A 14,222-nucleotide genomic window follows, 5' to 3' on the forward strand; every position below is an offset into this window, starting at 1 on the left:
AATTTGGAGCAGTGAACTACAAAAAAAGTTGCTGTGTCATATGGTGGACAAAGAGGCTCATTACATGTCTTTGAGTGCTTTTGTGTTTGCACACCACAGATCCATTGACACGATGCTTTAATTCCCAGGGAGCCAAACTAAATTATGTCTGAGGAGTTTTAGTTTAATGCACAAGAATGATTCTTAAAGCAGTGGGAAATCCTGCTCGTGCAAACAGACACACAGATGCAGTGCATGGGAAAGCAAAAATTGTGGCGTGTACATGAGTCCCATAGGGTCTGTTCAATGCTGTGGGAGGGATATAGAGGCCACAAAGCAGGGCCACAGAACACCCCATTAATTTTTCCCCTGCCATTGTCTTTTGTTTGTGTTTGCCCTTTCCTATTTTTGTGGTGGTTTGGGAGAGGGGGAGATACCTGGCAGCCTCTGCCAGGTGGAAGCTTTGGAGGGGGTTGAAGCTTAGAGTGGCTAGGGGTTCTCACTGAACCCAACAGAGTTGAAGCCCCAGATAGAGGGGGAGAGAGAAGGGTGGATCCCCACACTACCCGGTAGGGCTACTAGCAGGAGAGGAATGGCACCCTTGGCTAACCTTCAGCTACCTAATGGCAGCTTATGAAACATCATACTATAATATCAAAGTGTGGCAGGTGGGAGAGAGGAGCCAGAATAGGGGCTAGGCAGCCATTGGGGGGTTCCATGACCACCCCTGAAGGTATCCCCTGTCACAGTGGCCACCTGTGGACTGTCTAGTTGAAGCATTTGCCTGGAATCACAAATGCTGTGGTAGACCTGGGATAGACTCCTGTGTTCCAGAGGAGCATTCAGCTGTTGTAACTATTAGAGAATACTTCCTTCTTCTGCAATCCCTTGCTTCATTCACTGCACATGTCTCAAACAAATGAGGCCAGGATCCTATAGTAGCTTCTTTCTCTAAATAATCCTGGTGCGTACTTGGAGCACAGTCTAGCCTGTGTATTGAATGGAGTGACTGGTAGCAGGTGTGGCATAAAATCTGTCAGTGGATTTCACAGATATTTGCTGATGGTGAAACTCCAGAACCTTGGGTTCTATTCCAAGTTCTGACTACAAGTATGGTCTGGTCACAGACACTTCTGCTTCCTGTCCATAAGCTCAAGCCATTTTGTCTTTGCCTCAAAATCTATCACCATTCTGTTTTTACATTCCAGCTTCCCTAGATTCCTTGTCCCCATTTCCACCCCTCAACTCCTCATTAAAATCACAGTCTCCCTGCCCAGCCAAGCTCCACTTTTCTTTTCAAGGCTTTTATTCAACACCCAATCTCTCTGTGCCATCCTTACAGTCCTGTTCATGTCTGCTTTGTATTTCAGTAAGGTTGCTTCTTCTCCATGTTGCCCAGGTACCAGTGGAGAAGCACTTATGACATAGGAGAGACAGTCTCCCTCTTCTCCTTGCTAGTATTCTGTGACTCCTCTGTCTGCCAGAACCACAAACAGAGGCAAAGTCCTGCTTAGTCCTCAGGTCATGGTTAGCTGCCTTTAGGAATGGCACTATGCACTCTTGTCAGTAAATTGGAGCTACAGGGCATGCTCAATACATACTGAATCCTCAGAAAATTTAGCTTTCAAGTCTTTCCTAAGCAAGTTCAAACATATTTTTTTCAAAGTCTTATAGCTGAATTTGGATTTTTATTTTCAAAGTAACAGCAAAAGACCTATTCCTCAAAGCAGGGTGACCTGTCTGGCAAATGTTAAGCCCTTGCTTCAAAATATGTATATGCAAGAACATCTTAATGAAATGGATGTAGGGATTTTTAACACAGGCAAAGCAACATATTTTTCCACAATATTGTTCTCAGAAATGGATGACACACTTCTACTGAAACTCTCCCAAAACATACAGCCTCAGGCAGGCACCCACCATGGAAAATTTCATCCCAGACAGTTGAAGTCTGTCAAAGTTATAAGATGAAAGCAGGATCTTATGATTGGAGGAATCAGGCAATCTTATCTTCGGGCAGTGCCACTAACTGTGTTTATGATAAAAATAATTTTGAAGAGGGAGTTTTGTCCTTTTATGTGCATGAACAGATGCTTCTTTCTTGCTGAAACAGAGGAAAAAGAGTGCAGTAACAGATAACAGGGAAGGATAGAAATTTGTGCATGATTGTGTGTGTGTGTGTGTGTGTGTGTGTGTGTGTGTGTGTGTGAACCCCTTGGTAGGTTCCAGCAAACAAGTCTCAACCCAACAATGGAACAGCAGGTACTTTAGGCAGGATAGGTGTCGTAGCCCTCAAAACTACACTCCATGGTTGCATCCCCATGAACAGGAACGTGTGTTTCCCTGCGGACATAGAGCAGCAGCACATACTTGTGCTGCTGCTACTTGTGGCCAGGAAACACCTGTGTGTGTGTGCTTTGGTGCACAGCAAGTTGCCCTGGGTAGGGCAGGAGAGGCTGGGGCCAGCATCTGGGCTGCCTCTAGCAGTCTTACCTGGGGACTTCCCAGAGCTCCAGCCAGCCAGACTCCAGTTTCAGGGGGCGCATGCTGCTGCCATGTGGGCTGCCCTGCTTTTTTCTGCCAGTTATTTTTTTCTGCCAGCATCTTCCAGTGTCAAAAAACCCCACCACACTGCAAATTAGCAGTAAAGCAAATACCTGCATGTGTGGTTTGCGGCGCTGCAAACCACATGTGCGTGCTCATCTGGATCTGTCCCATGGGTACAAGAGATCAACTTGCTTATCATTTGTACCCCTTTAAGTCAGGGCAATGAACTGTAAGTGGGACATAACTAAGGGTAATAACTAGCTAACTCATTCACTCTCACAGCTGTGGGAGAAGGGCTGGCTCTGGAGTATTGCCAGCAAGCCTTACGGGTAGCCTCACTTTTTGCTAACTTACTGTATAAGTCTCCTGCTTGTTTAACATGATTTGTTTAATTCCCATTTAATCAAATCCCCAGCTCTCTGGGACTCAGCTTGCAAGTGAAGAGTTCTGCCCAGAGTAGCCAGATGGCATAATTTTATTTTCCCAAGTTTCTAGATGGTGGCCTGGTCATTTTACATCTGTTTGTTTGTAGAACCCTTAGATATTGGACCCAGCCTTTGGTGTGCGTGTGTGTGCGAATGTTTCAGTAGCTACTGGACTACTGACCATTACTAATGTTGTGTGGGGAGGAAAGATGTTTCTCTTTCTCATTTTTTCTTAAAGCCTCTTGGTTTTATTCTAATGCAGAATGGGGGAATTGTTGAAATCAAAAATTCAAGAGTTGTGAAAATTACCTAGCTGTCACAGAAGGTGTCAGGGAATTGCAGCTGGATGAAGTGTGGCCAAAAAGAAAAACGGAAACACTATAGTTGCTTTAGTTTTCTTTTCACAGGTGTGCAATATAAAGCTCTTGGTAAATCCTAGAGATGGCCTTAGATATAGGATCAGCCATGCTGACTAAAACTGCCATAGCTTCGTACTCTTTCATATTGACCGTTGTGTGGCTCCAGTTCTTCATTGCTAATTAAATCAAACCATAATATCAACACTGTCTCATCCATTCTTCAATTCCTTCAAATCCTTTCTCTGCAGACCCATGTTCTGTAAACTGTATTGATCAAAGCCTTCCTCGTAGTCAGTGTAACTTACAATAAATACATTTATGATTTCATAGACATTAGGACTGGAAGGGACCTTGGAAGATCATCAAGTCCAGCCCCCTGCCCCAGGGGCAGGAAGTCAGCTAGGGTCAAAGGATCCCAGCAAGATAAACGTCTAAGCGTTTCTTAAGTGTCCAGAGTAGCTGCTTGCACCACTTCTGAAGGGAGTCTATTCCAGGCCTTGGGGGGCTCAGACAGTAAAGAAGGTTTTCCTTATGTCCAACCTGAAATGGTCTTGGAGGAGTTTATGACCGTTGGACCTTGTCATCCCTTGGGGCGCTCTGGTGAACAAATGTTCTCTCAGATCCTGATGAACACCCCTTGTGTACTTATAAGCTGCCGCCCCTGAGCCTGCGCTTTTCCAGGCTGAAAAGTCCTGTGGCTCTCAGCCTCTCTTCATAAGGCCTGTTCTCTTACCCTCTGATCGTGCGTGTGACTCTCTTTTGGACTCTCTCAAGCTTCTCCACATCCTTCTTGAACTGTGGAGCCCAGAACTGGACACAGTAGTCCAGCTGTGGCCTCATCAAGGCTGAGTACAGCAGGAGGATGACATCCTGAGATTTGCTTGAGAAGTTATGGATGCAAGCCAGAGTTTTGTTCGCTTTACCAGCTGCAGCCAGATGTAAACGCAGAGACAACCATCTTGAATATTCCACTGAGCTGGAGAACTGTTCCTTTTCCATTAACTGATTAAATTGATGATGACTGCAGACTTTGTTTTCACTTTCATAATGCGTATTAAGACCAATAGATATATGTCTTTTCTCAGGTGCATTTTCTGCAAAGCAGCTAAGAACATATTTAAACACAAGTATATGTAAAATTTTTAATAGTACTGCCCTTAACGGCATGTCTAACATTTAAATATGTGTTTTAACACTGAAATTGAGTCTCAGGGATATTAAGGTACATGAAGCATGTGATAAACACTAGGGCTGTGTGAAGCTTTGAGTGCTGATTCACTTCAGAGATTCAGCCAGCCGAATCTCTGAATCCGAATCGAATCAGGAAACCAATATAAAGGTTTGAATCGATTTGAAGCTCTCTGAATCAATTTGGAAAAGATTCAGAGAGCGTTGGAGATTCAGGCAGTCCCCACTCACCACCGCAGGAAGCTGGACCTGGACACCATGCTGGTAAGTACTTGGGGGCGGCGCTGGAGGAGAGGGAAAAAGACCCTGGGGGGACCCCCACCAGGACCCATCCCTGCCTGCTCCCGCAGCCCCCCCGAGTGTCCCCTGACCCCTGCCCACTCTCCCAGCCCTGTCAATGGCTGCCCTGTCCTGCCCCAGTGTCTTGGCTCTTAAAACAAAATATAAATAAAAAAACTCTGCACTCACTGGCTTCTGCAGTGGCCATCAAGGCCTCTGGAGCTCATGGCAGAGCCCCCCCCCATGTGGGGTGGGGTAGTGGGGATCGTCCCCCCACCTAGCAGGAGCCGGTGAGTATGGGGCTTTTTTTTTGTGTGAAAGAGCTGGGATGCTGTGGCCGGGCAGGTTAAGCATTGATGGGGCTGGGAGAGTGGGTTGGGGGTGGGGCCTGTTTGATTTGGAGACTTGGCCAATTTGGCAGTAGCCGTGATTCGAATCGCTGTGCCCCGAACCAGCCGAATCTGAAACAAATACTAGCAGCTTTGCACAGCCCCGGGCTATTGTACCTTAGAATTTTACATCTTTTTCTTTAATTTCATTATGTGAACAAATATTATAAACTTTGTTGTACTTTCTACATAATTAGCTGGTGTCTTCTAAATGCAAGTACAGGATCCTGCAACTTTATTTTCAGATGCAAAATTAATAGTGTAAATAGCTGCTTTAAAATAATTTTTGAACCAGTCCTGTTTGACCAACTGTCTTGCATTAATGTCCAGGTTTCTTCTTTTAGTTATTTTTTAAATGTTTTTATTTTGTCATTTGCAGTCTTAGCTCTGCAATTTCAATCACTCCTTCAATTTGCTCATCTTGTGCAACACAGAGGGAGTGTCTACACGTGCATTTACACTGGATTAAATTTAATGTGCAGTAAATGGGAATAGGCCAGAATCAGCAGCTGGTAAATCTTAATGCAGGCATTAAAGCACATTAACACTGTATGTGGACTGACCTGGGACTAAAATTAGTCCCAGGTCAGTCCACATACACACTGCTACTGTGCAGTAAGTTGTCTACATGTGTGTTACTGCATAGTAACTGATCAGGAGTAAATTTGATACCTGCATAATGCAACTATCAAATTTACACTCAAATTGGCATAAGTCACTATATTTATTGTGCAGTATGGCCATGCACAGGTAGATGCATGCCCGTAGTGCACAGTAATTTTGGTTATTGCACAGTAAATGTGCATGTGTAGATGCACCCAGAGGGTATTGTGTTATCATAAAAGAAGTTTATAACTTTCCTACAAAATAAACTCTCTGCTCTTCAGCTGTCTTCATGGAACAATTGTCAGTGGTTCTCTATCTTCCTTTTGGACACTGAAGATAGAAACTTTCCCTGAATTAAGCTGATGTTGAAAAACTGCTGGAAGCAAGGACTTAAATGCTCACTCTAGCTATGTTGTGATAAGAATTATGGAACTGAAAATGTCTCCCTTCTAGAATAATCAAATTCAATAATATTCTGTTTTTCTACTTTAATAGCTGACGTTTCATTCAATAGCATATTTTATTTTGAAGGATCTGTTTGTAAATGCACTTGCCCCTTTTCTCTTCATCTTCTAAGGATAGATATTTCATTTAAACTCTCAGTCATCCAAGGACTCCAGTAACACGTCTCTTTTTTATTACTTGCTTATCAGTGTAAGTGGCATAAGCTTGATGTTTTCATCAAGAAAACATGCTTCATTGATGTTTTCTTTATGCTTTCCATTTTTAACTTTTAAGATAAATGAAAAGTTTTCTTCTGCTGATTTGGGGTCCAGAAAAGAACCAGGATGAGGAATGTCTTACAAATTTAGTATTTTATCAAAGTAAGAAATGATAGTTATGAAAACATTTCCTATCCATTATAATTTTTCTGACCATGATAACATCCTTTTCATAACGTAAGTTGTTTATCATTTAGTGCTGTGAAATCCATTCACATCTTTTTTTTTACTGTCACATGCACAGAGATTTTATCAGTTTCCATGAAGTGCCCATAAATTTACAGTTGACAGCATTACTAACTTTACTATCCCTATAGTTTCTTCTACTATGACAACTAATCTGATGGCTATTTTATATTTTGACAAACCTCCTTGCTTTTGCATTATTGCATCCAGTTTGATAATGCAGTTCTAAAAATAGTCCTTTGTGCTACTTCATCATGATAAAAAAAACAAAGGTTTGAGGAGGAACATAAAAGCAAGAAACAACAGAAAAAAACCCACCGAACAAACAGCCTTGGGAATGATGGAACAATCAGCTTCAAAAGTATTACACTCCTGCTACCAGTAACTGGTTGTATATTCATAAACATATAGGAAACCATGGTGTAGATCTACTTAATACGATACTTCCTATCCTGTGCTTTATGTTTGGATGAGCTGAGAAATGTTTAACTATCCTAACAAGTCTCACTGGCACCTGAACCAGCAACTATTGAAATGAACGGTGTGACTTAGAATGGTTGCTATAGGTTGTGTGCTAACTTAGGCATACATCTTTTCAACTATAACAGACACACGCTGGACGTGACTATATGAGACATTTACTGTGGAAATGACTAATTAGCTCCACAGTAAATGCCTCAGTGTCTACATGTGTGCCCCTATTGGGGCACAGGAAACTAATTAATTCTGCAGCAAAGGAGTATTTGTAAATACTTGTAAATACCCTGCTGTGGTGTGTTTTGATGCGCAGCAGTGCACATGTAGATGCTGACTCGGCTGGCTGGGACATGAGGGTGCTTTAGTGCAGGGGCTCCCTGCTGGCTAGCCGTGCACTGAAGTACCCTTATGCCTCACATCCAGTCCCTCTGCAGCACATTGAACTGGGGGGAGCAGCCCCAAACTTGCAGGCTGACCCCCTGGGTCCCCTGCCAGCCAGGGCTGCACCAATCTGGATCAGTATTCTGTGGTCCAGGTGCATGTGTAGACAGTATGCTTGAAGCTTCCCAGGAGCAATAAGCTCCAGAGTTTATTGCAGGACGTTAATGATGTGTAGATCAATTACTTCATCATGATAAAAAAAAAACAAAGGTTTGAGGAGGAACATAAAAGCAAGAAACAACAGAAAAAAACCCACCGAACAAACAGCCTTGGGAATGACCTACTAACATCTAAAAAAATAAGAGAAAAGAAACCTGAGGTCCATCCCTAATGTTTTGTGAACACTTCCTCCAGTAAGATGCTCGTTTTCATACTGGGTAATCCAGGGGTGGGCAAAATGTGGCAAAGGGGTCAGATGCTGCCCACCCGGCCATTCTATCTGGCTTGTGGGGCCTCTAAAAAATTTAGAAAATTAATATTAATCTGCCCTGGGCACCGAGGGTCATGTGGCCCTCAGTGGCTTGCTGAAACTCAGTAAGCAGCCCTCTGCCCAAAATAATTGCCCACCCCTGGGGTAGCCTGTACTAATATAAGAGATGGAATATTTTTCAGTATCTCTACCGTGAATGTAGGATGACCTGTAATGCTGAAGAAGTATTCAGCTGAGCTACTGAAAGTGGAACACTAGTTTAAAATGCTCAGAGAATGAGTGAGAGAACCTTGAGCTCCCTCTACAGGAAAAAAATATTAATGATCGTAGAAATATAGGAAGAATAACAATTTATCTTAATGTGCTTAAAATGCGTAAAAGTAATGGCATTAACATATTCTTCTGGATGCCTAATTGATTATAAAGAGCTTGAGCTTCCCATAATCAAAAAAGGAAGGAGAGCCAAAGATTCAGTTCATTCTAGTGGGAATTTCCCTTTCCTAATCCAATTAACCTGGGAGGTATTCAAATACTGCACTGATAGGGTTTGATTGTGCAGTTACAGTCTGACAGAGTAATGTGTGGACAATAGAGCGGCCATGACAGGAATAGCCTAGAGTTGTGTGCAATTATGCCCATTTCTCTTCCTCCCTTCTAGCACCCCTGCTTCAGAGGGGTAGTAATCTTCAAAGTCTGATTCACAGAATATTAGCTCTGCTGGCTGATAAATTGTGGAGGGTACTGGTGCCAAGGCTGCCTTTCTGCTCGTCCCTTACACCCTCACATCTGCTTCTAGACTAGAGAGGTATAAAATGGGTATAAAATGTCCACGATACATTTTAGCTGGAAATTAGAAGAAAATGTTTAAACATGAGAACAGTGAGGTTCTGGAACAACCTTCCAATGGAAGAGAAGGTGGAAAAAAATCTGACTACTTTCTGAGTTTACAAAAAGAATGATGTGACGTAGTTGCTTCCAGTAGCAAGAGACTTGTCTTGATGACCCAGGAGTCCAGTGTTCTGATGGGGGAGTATCCATTTTCATCTAGGTACCTGGAACCAATGTCTGGGAAGGTCACACAGAAGTATGTTTTGACATCCTTGTATGCCCCTGGTCAGCTATATAGCTCAGAGAACAGCCTAACTACAGGGCGGGTAGATGAAGCATTGTTTAGTGAGCCACTCTAGACAAATGTGCTGTTATAATTGACTTATATTACATTGTGATATCTGGGCAATGAGAACCACCAAACAACGGACATTAACAGTTGGCATGAATGAAGCAAAATTGCTAGAACGACACTAGAGAGATTGGCAGCACATTTACCACTAGAGAATTGAAAAATCTGCTGGCATTAGAGTGAATCAAATTAAAATGTTCAACTGAAAAAAGAAAAACAATTAAGTGCTTCCCAAATCCCTCAGTTGATGGTAGCTCCGGGGGACACACTTTGTTATGTATTTTATAAGAGTAATCATAACTGTTTCCCTTTGTGTTCACCATACCGTTTGATAATTGGAATGACACAATTTATGAAGACAGCTTTAAAAGTGTGAAAACAGTTTTTAAAAGGTTGCAACTAAAGTACTCTTATTCATTGGTGATGCGTAGAGGGTGCACGTGGGTGCATGTGCACCCCCTGAGATTGGCAGTGTGCCCCTTGCAAAAAGCTCTGTCAATGCTGCTGGCAGTGCCTGCAAGTGGTCACCGCTTGCCACCCCCTTACCCCCACCGCCGAAACCACTGGCAGCATCTGCAGGCGGTCCTCAATTGCCACAACAGGGAACTTGGGTTTCTGGAACTTGTTGCAAGGATATTTTTGGAGAAGGTGATTTCTTTAGTGCGTCTGAAGATGGATTTTTAAGAACAGCAGCATGTTCCAAGCGGTTTCCTAAGGATTAAGTATACAAGAACTTAATTTTCAGAGATTTTTTTATTCAGTCATTTCAGTAATGGAGAATGGATGATTCTCAGAAGACCTCAATTTCCAGACATATTTTATTCAGTCATCTCAGTAATGGAGAATGGATGATTCCCAAAATCATTTCTTGGATATATGGGAAATCACAAACCATACTGAAGCTAATGGGTATGCTAACTGCATTTCCTCTTAGGCTAAATGTGGAAACAATGAAATGCCCTTTAGTTTAATAGTAGCCAAAACACTAGAAGACATCACCTGAGGGCTAGGCTAGCTGCAAATGCAGGGCTGTTGGGACTGATTTGGCTGCAGTATGTGGATCTGCCAGTATGTGGGTAAAAAGGATATAGAAAACAAAATCAGAAGAAAGCCAGAGAAAGCAGCCTGAAGCAGGAGAAAACAATAAAAGCATTGGTGTTTTTGCCCACAGAAAGCCACAGGAGAGCTTTTTAGGCTAAATGCTAGCTGGAAAGGCAGGCATGGAATGGGGAGTAGGGAAACTGCTTCCAATTGTTTGATCTTACTCTGTATTCAGAGAAGCCAGATATTGTGCACATTCTTTGTAAAAAAAACCAGGAGTTGGTTAAAGAAATACCTGCTTCCATCATCAGTTTCTCCTGATAATAGAAACAACATTCAGGGTCACAAAAAGAAGCTAACTACTCAGGCAGAAAGGGACAACTACACAAGCAATAGGATCTAGTTTCTACATTGATAAAATGTAACCCATTGAATCAAGATGGAACAAATAATAGAGATTTCAGATATATACATTTATGTATTCAGGTTGTATGCTGCCCTTCCTAATAAAGGCTTACAATAAGAAAACAGAACAACTTAAAAACAAGAGAGAGATGAGAGTTTGTCCTAGCTTTGTTTGGTATATGCCTATAAAGACTGTCCAAAAAGGATTTGAAACAAGACCAGAAAGAAATAAAACAAGAGCTGGAGATTTCTCAAAATAATTTAAATGCAGAGCTACAGGTTTTGCAAAACCAACATCTGAAGGTTTCTTTTTTTTAAAAGCAAACAAAAACAATACAAAATGATGACAGATGACCTGCAGCATAATATAAAATATTTGCAGGGCTAGTATACTGAATAGCTGGGCAGATTGGAAAGCTCAGCTGTAACACTGTTAGTCAGCCCTGCAACCAGGTGATCAGAAACCTGACATAAGATAGAAGATGTAGTAAACTTTCCAGAAAATAGAGAAGATCAGGAAAACTTTGGCCAGCTTGTGCCTTGCTGACAGACCCGAGTTCCATTGAAAAAATCAACTACAGAAGGAAATGAAAAGAGCACAGACCACAGCTGAGGTCACCACAGCCCCTTGCATAAGCAACTGAAACAGCCAAGGACTTGGGTAAGAGCAAACCTTTATGACAGTTTTATAAGGTTATTTGGACTTTAAAAAAATCCAGAGGGAAGATGTATGGTCCAGCATAAATGCAATAAAGGGGAAAGCTTCCTGGAAAGCTTACTTGGCTCAATTCAATATCAAAATCCAAATGAACAGGTGAGAAGACGGATGACAGAGTGTCTAGAGATGCAACCAAGAGTAACCCAGCTGTAGAACTTAGCTCCCAGAAAGGAGACAGAATTATTCAAACAAACCGTTGGTAAGATTTGGAGCTAGCTGTCATGTGATACCTATACTGCAAAGAAAGGTTTCTGAAAGGCAGGGAAGAGAGCTTGTGGAGCAGTATCTCATGGCGGTACCATGAACCCCAGCGTGGTTAATGTGTTTGAACCTTTTGCAGTCTAGCCATATTTCCTAGTAGATATTACCTACTTTCGTCAACTTCTTGCAAAAGGACAGTGCCTAATGTTCTGTCTGAGGCATCCGTTTGGAGAATAAAAGGTGATTCAAAGTCTGGGGTTTCCAACACCGCATTCTGACATAGAGCATTCTTCGTCTTCTTAAATGCCTGCTGGCTTGCAAGATCCCACCCTAAGGGGGCCCTTACCCTTCCCTTGCAACATATCAGTTTAGGGAGCTGTTATTTCTGCAAACCATGGTATAAATCATCGGTAATAATTGGCAAGGCCTAAGAACGCCCTGAGCTGTTTGCAGGTCTGGGGTGGGATGTAGTGTCGCAAGGCCTCCACCTTATCAGCCAATGGACGAATATGCCCTTGGCCTACCCTAAACCCCAGTACTTTGTTTCAGCCTTACCCAAGATGCATTTCTTTGGGTTGGCTGTAAACCTAGCTTGCCATAATTCCTGCAGTACCACCCTTACCACTTCTAGGTTTTCCTCCCAACCCTGTGTATATATAATAATATCATCTATATAGATGGCTGTGTATTGCTGATGTGGTGCCAGTACCCAAAACACAGCCTTGGCCATATCTTCTCTCAACAGTACCTGCTAATACCCTTTTGCCAAGTCCAGGGTTGAGATAAATCTAGCCTGTCCCACTTTCTCCAACAACTTGCTAATCTGGGATGTGGCCAAGGTGTCAAAGCGAGATAAAGCATTTACTTTCCTGAAGTTCACATACAGCCACAACAACCCATTGGACTTAGTCACTGCCACGATGGGGCTGCGCCAAGGACTCTGGGACTCCTGAATGATGTCTTGCTCCAGCCTTTTAGTAATTTCCTCACGAATTGCCTGATACCTATAATATTGGATTCTCCCCCGTTTTTCTCTCTCAGTCTGCCCAACAGAAGTTATTATCTGATGGGTTATCCCTCTGGCACACCCTGGAATCTCAAAACCTTTTGAAATCCCCTTGCCACGTGCCCCACTAATTTTGTTGCCGAGCGCTCATTTGGGTCCTGACTGGGACCTTTATGGCCGCTGCATTTTGTCCCAGGTCCGCACCCAAGCCCAAGTCCCAACTGAACTCCTTGTCCAGAGGGGAGGAATCGACCAACAAACCCTCTTGTTCCCTCCATTCATTAAGCAAATTAACTTGGTATATCTGCTTTTCTTTTTATGGCCTGGCTTGAAGAGCTCATAATCAACAGGGCCAACCTGCTGAATTACTTCAAAGGGGCCCTGCCAACACCTTAGGAATTTACTTTCCACATCTGGGAGTAACACCAGTACCTTCTGGTCTATTTGAATATCTCTCTCTTGAGTCCTTTTATCATAGTTGGTCTTTTGAGCCCTCTGAGCTACCCTCAGTTGTTCCCGCAACAGTTCTTCTGCTATTTACAGGCGTTGCCTCAGCTCTCTCACATACTCTACATTGACACCCTTTGGCGGGGCTTCCTTCCAAACTTCCTGCATCAAATCTAGCAAGTCCCTTGGGCGGTGTCCATATACCAGATCAAATGGGGCACACCCCAAAGACGACTGAGGGGCCTCTTGCACCACAAATAACAAAGGCGGGATCATAAGGTCCCATTTACGGGGCTCTGCCTGAACACACCGGTGCAACATATTCTTCAACGTCCCATTAAATCTTTCCACTAGGCTGTTGGTTTGAGGATGGTATATGGCCATATATAACTGCTTACTCTGTAATACCTTACACAGACTCTGAAAGACCTCCAACACTAAATTAGGCCCTTGATCAGTAATAATCTCTGTGGGGATGCCCACCCGGGTAATCCATTTAAGGAGTTCCTCCGCCACTCGGGGACTGGTGACTGCTCGCATGGGGACTGCCTCTGGGAACTGGGTTGCACAATCTATGATTACCAAAAAAAATCGATACCCTGTTGAACACTTGGGGAGGGGTCCCACTACATTAAGAGTAATACGAGAAAACGGTATGTCTGCTATAGGCATAGGTTGCAACGGTGCCTGGGTTGGTTTGTTCCAGCTTACCTTTTGACAGGCCCAGCAGAACCTCTCCACCTGGTCATAAATCTTGGGCCAGAAACACCACTTTCTCAGTCGGGCCTCGGTTTTCCTGCAACTCACATGCCCACCCAGTCGATTTTCATGTGCTAACCTTAGTAGAGGAGCCCTAAACTGATGCAGTATTACCAGCTGGGGAAACTCCTCCCCCTCTCGTACCCCTTTCTTTATCCAATATAGCAACCTTCTCCTAACCTGAATCTCGGCAGGTTCGCATAGTGTCTTGGGTCCACCACATCCTCTTTTTCCTTAGCCAGTTTAGTCTCTACTAGGGCCTGGAATTCACGCTCTTCAGCTTGGGCTCTTTGGAATGCCTTACTGTTGGACAAGCCTTCTACATCAAAACTCGCAATGGCCAGAGCATCTTCCTCACTTCCGAACAGGCCACCTTCTCCCATCCTGTCTTCTCTTACAATGTTTAATACTTCATTAATTTCCCTCCAGTCTCGACC

Source organism: Crocodylus siamensis, chromosome 3 (genome assembly GCF_052110815.1).
Source record: "Crocodylus siamensis isolate JL-2025a chromosome 3, ASM5211081v1, whole genome shotgun sequence".
NCBI lineage: Eukaryota > Metazoa > Chordata > Crocodylia > Crocodylidae > Crocodylus > Crocodylus siamensis.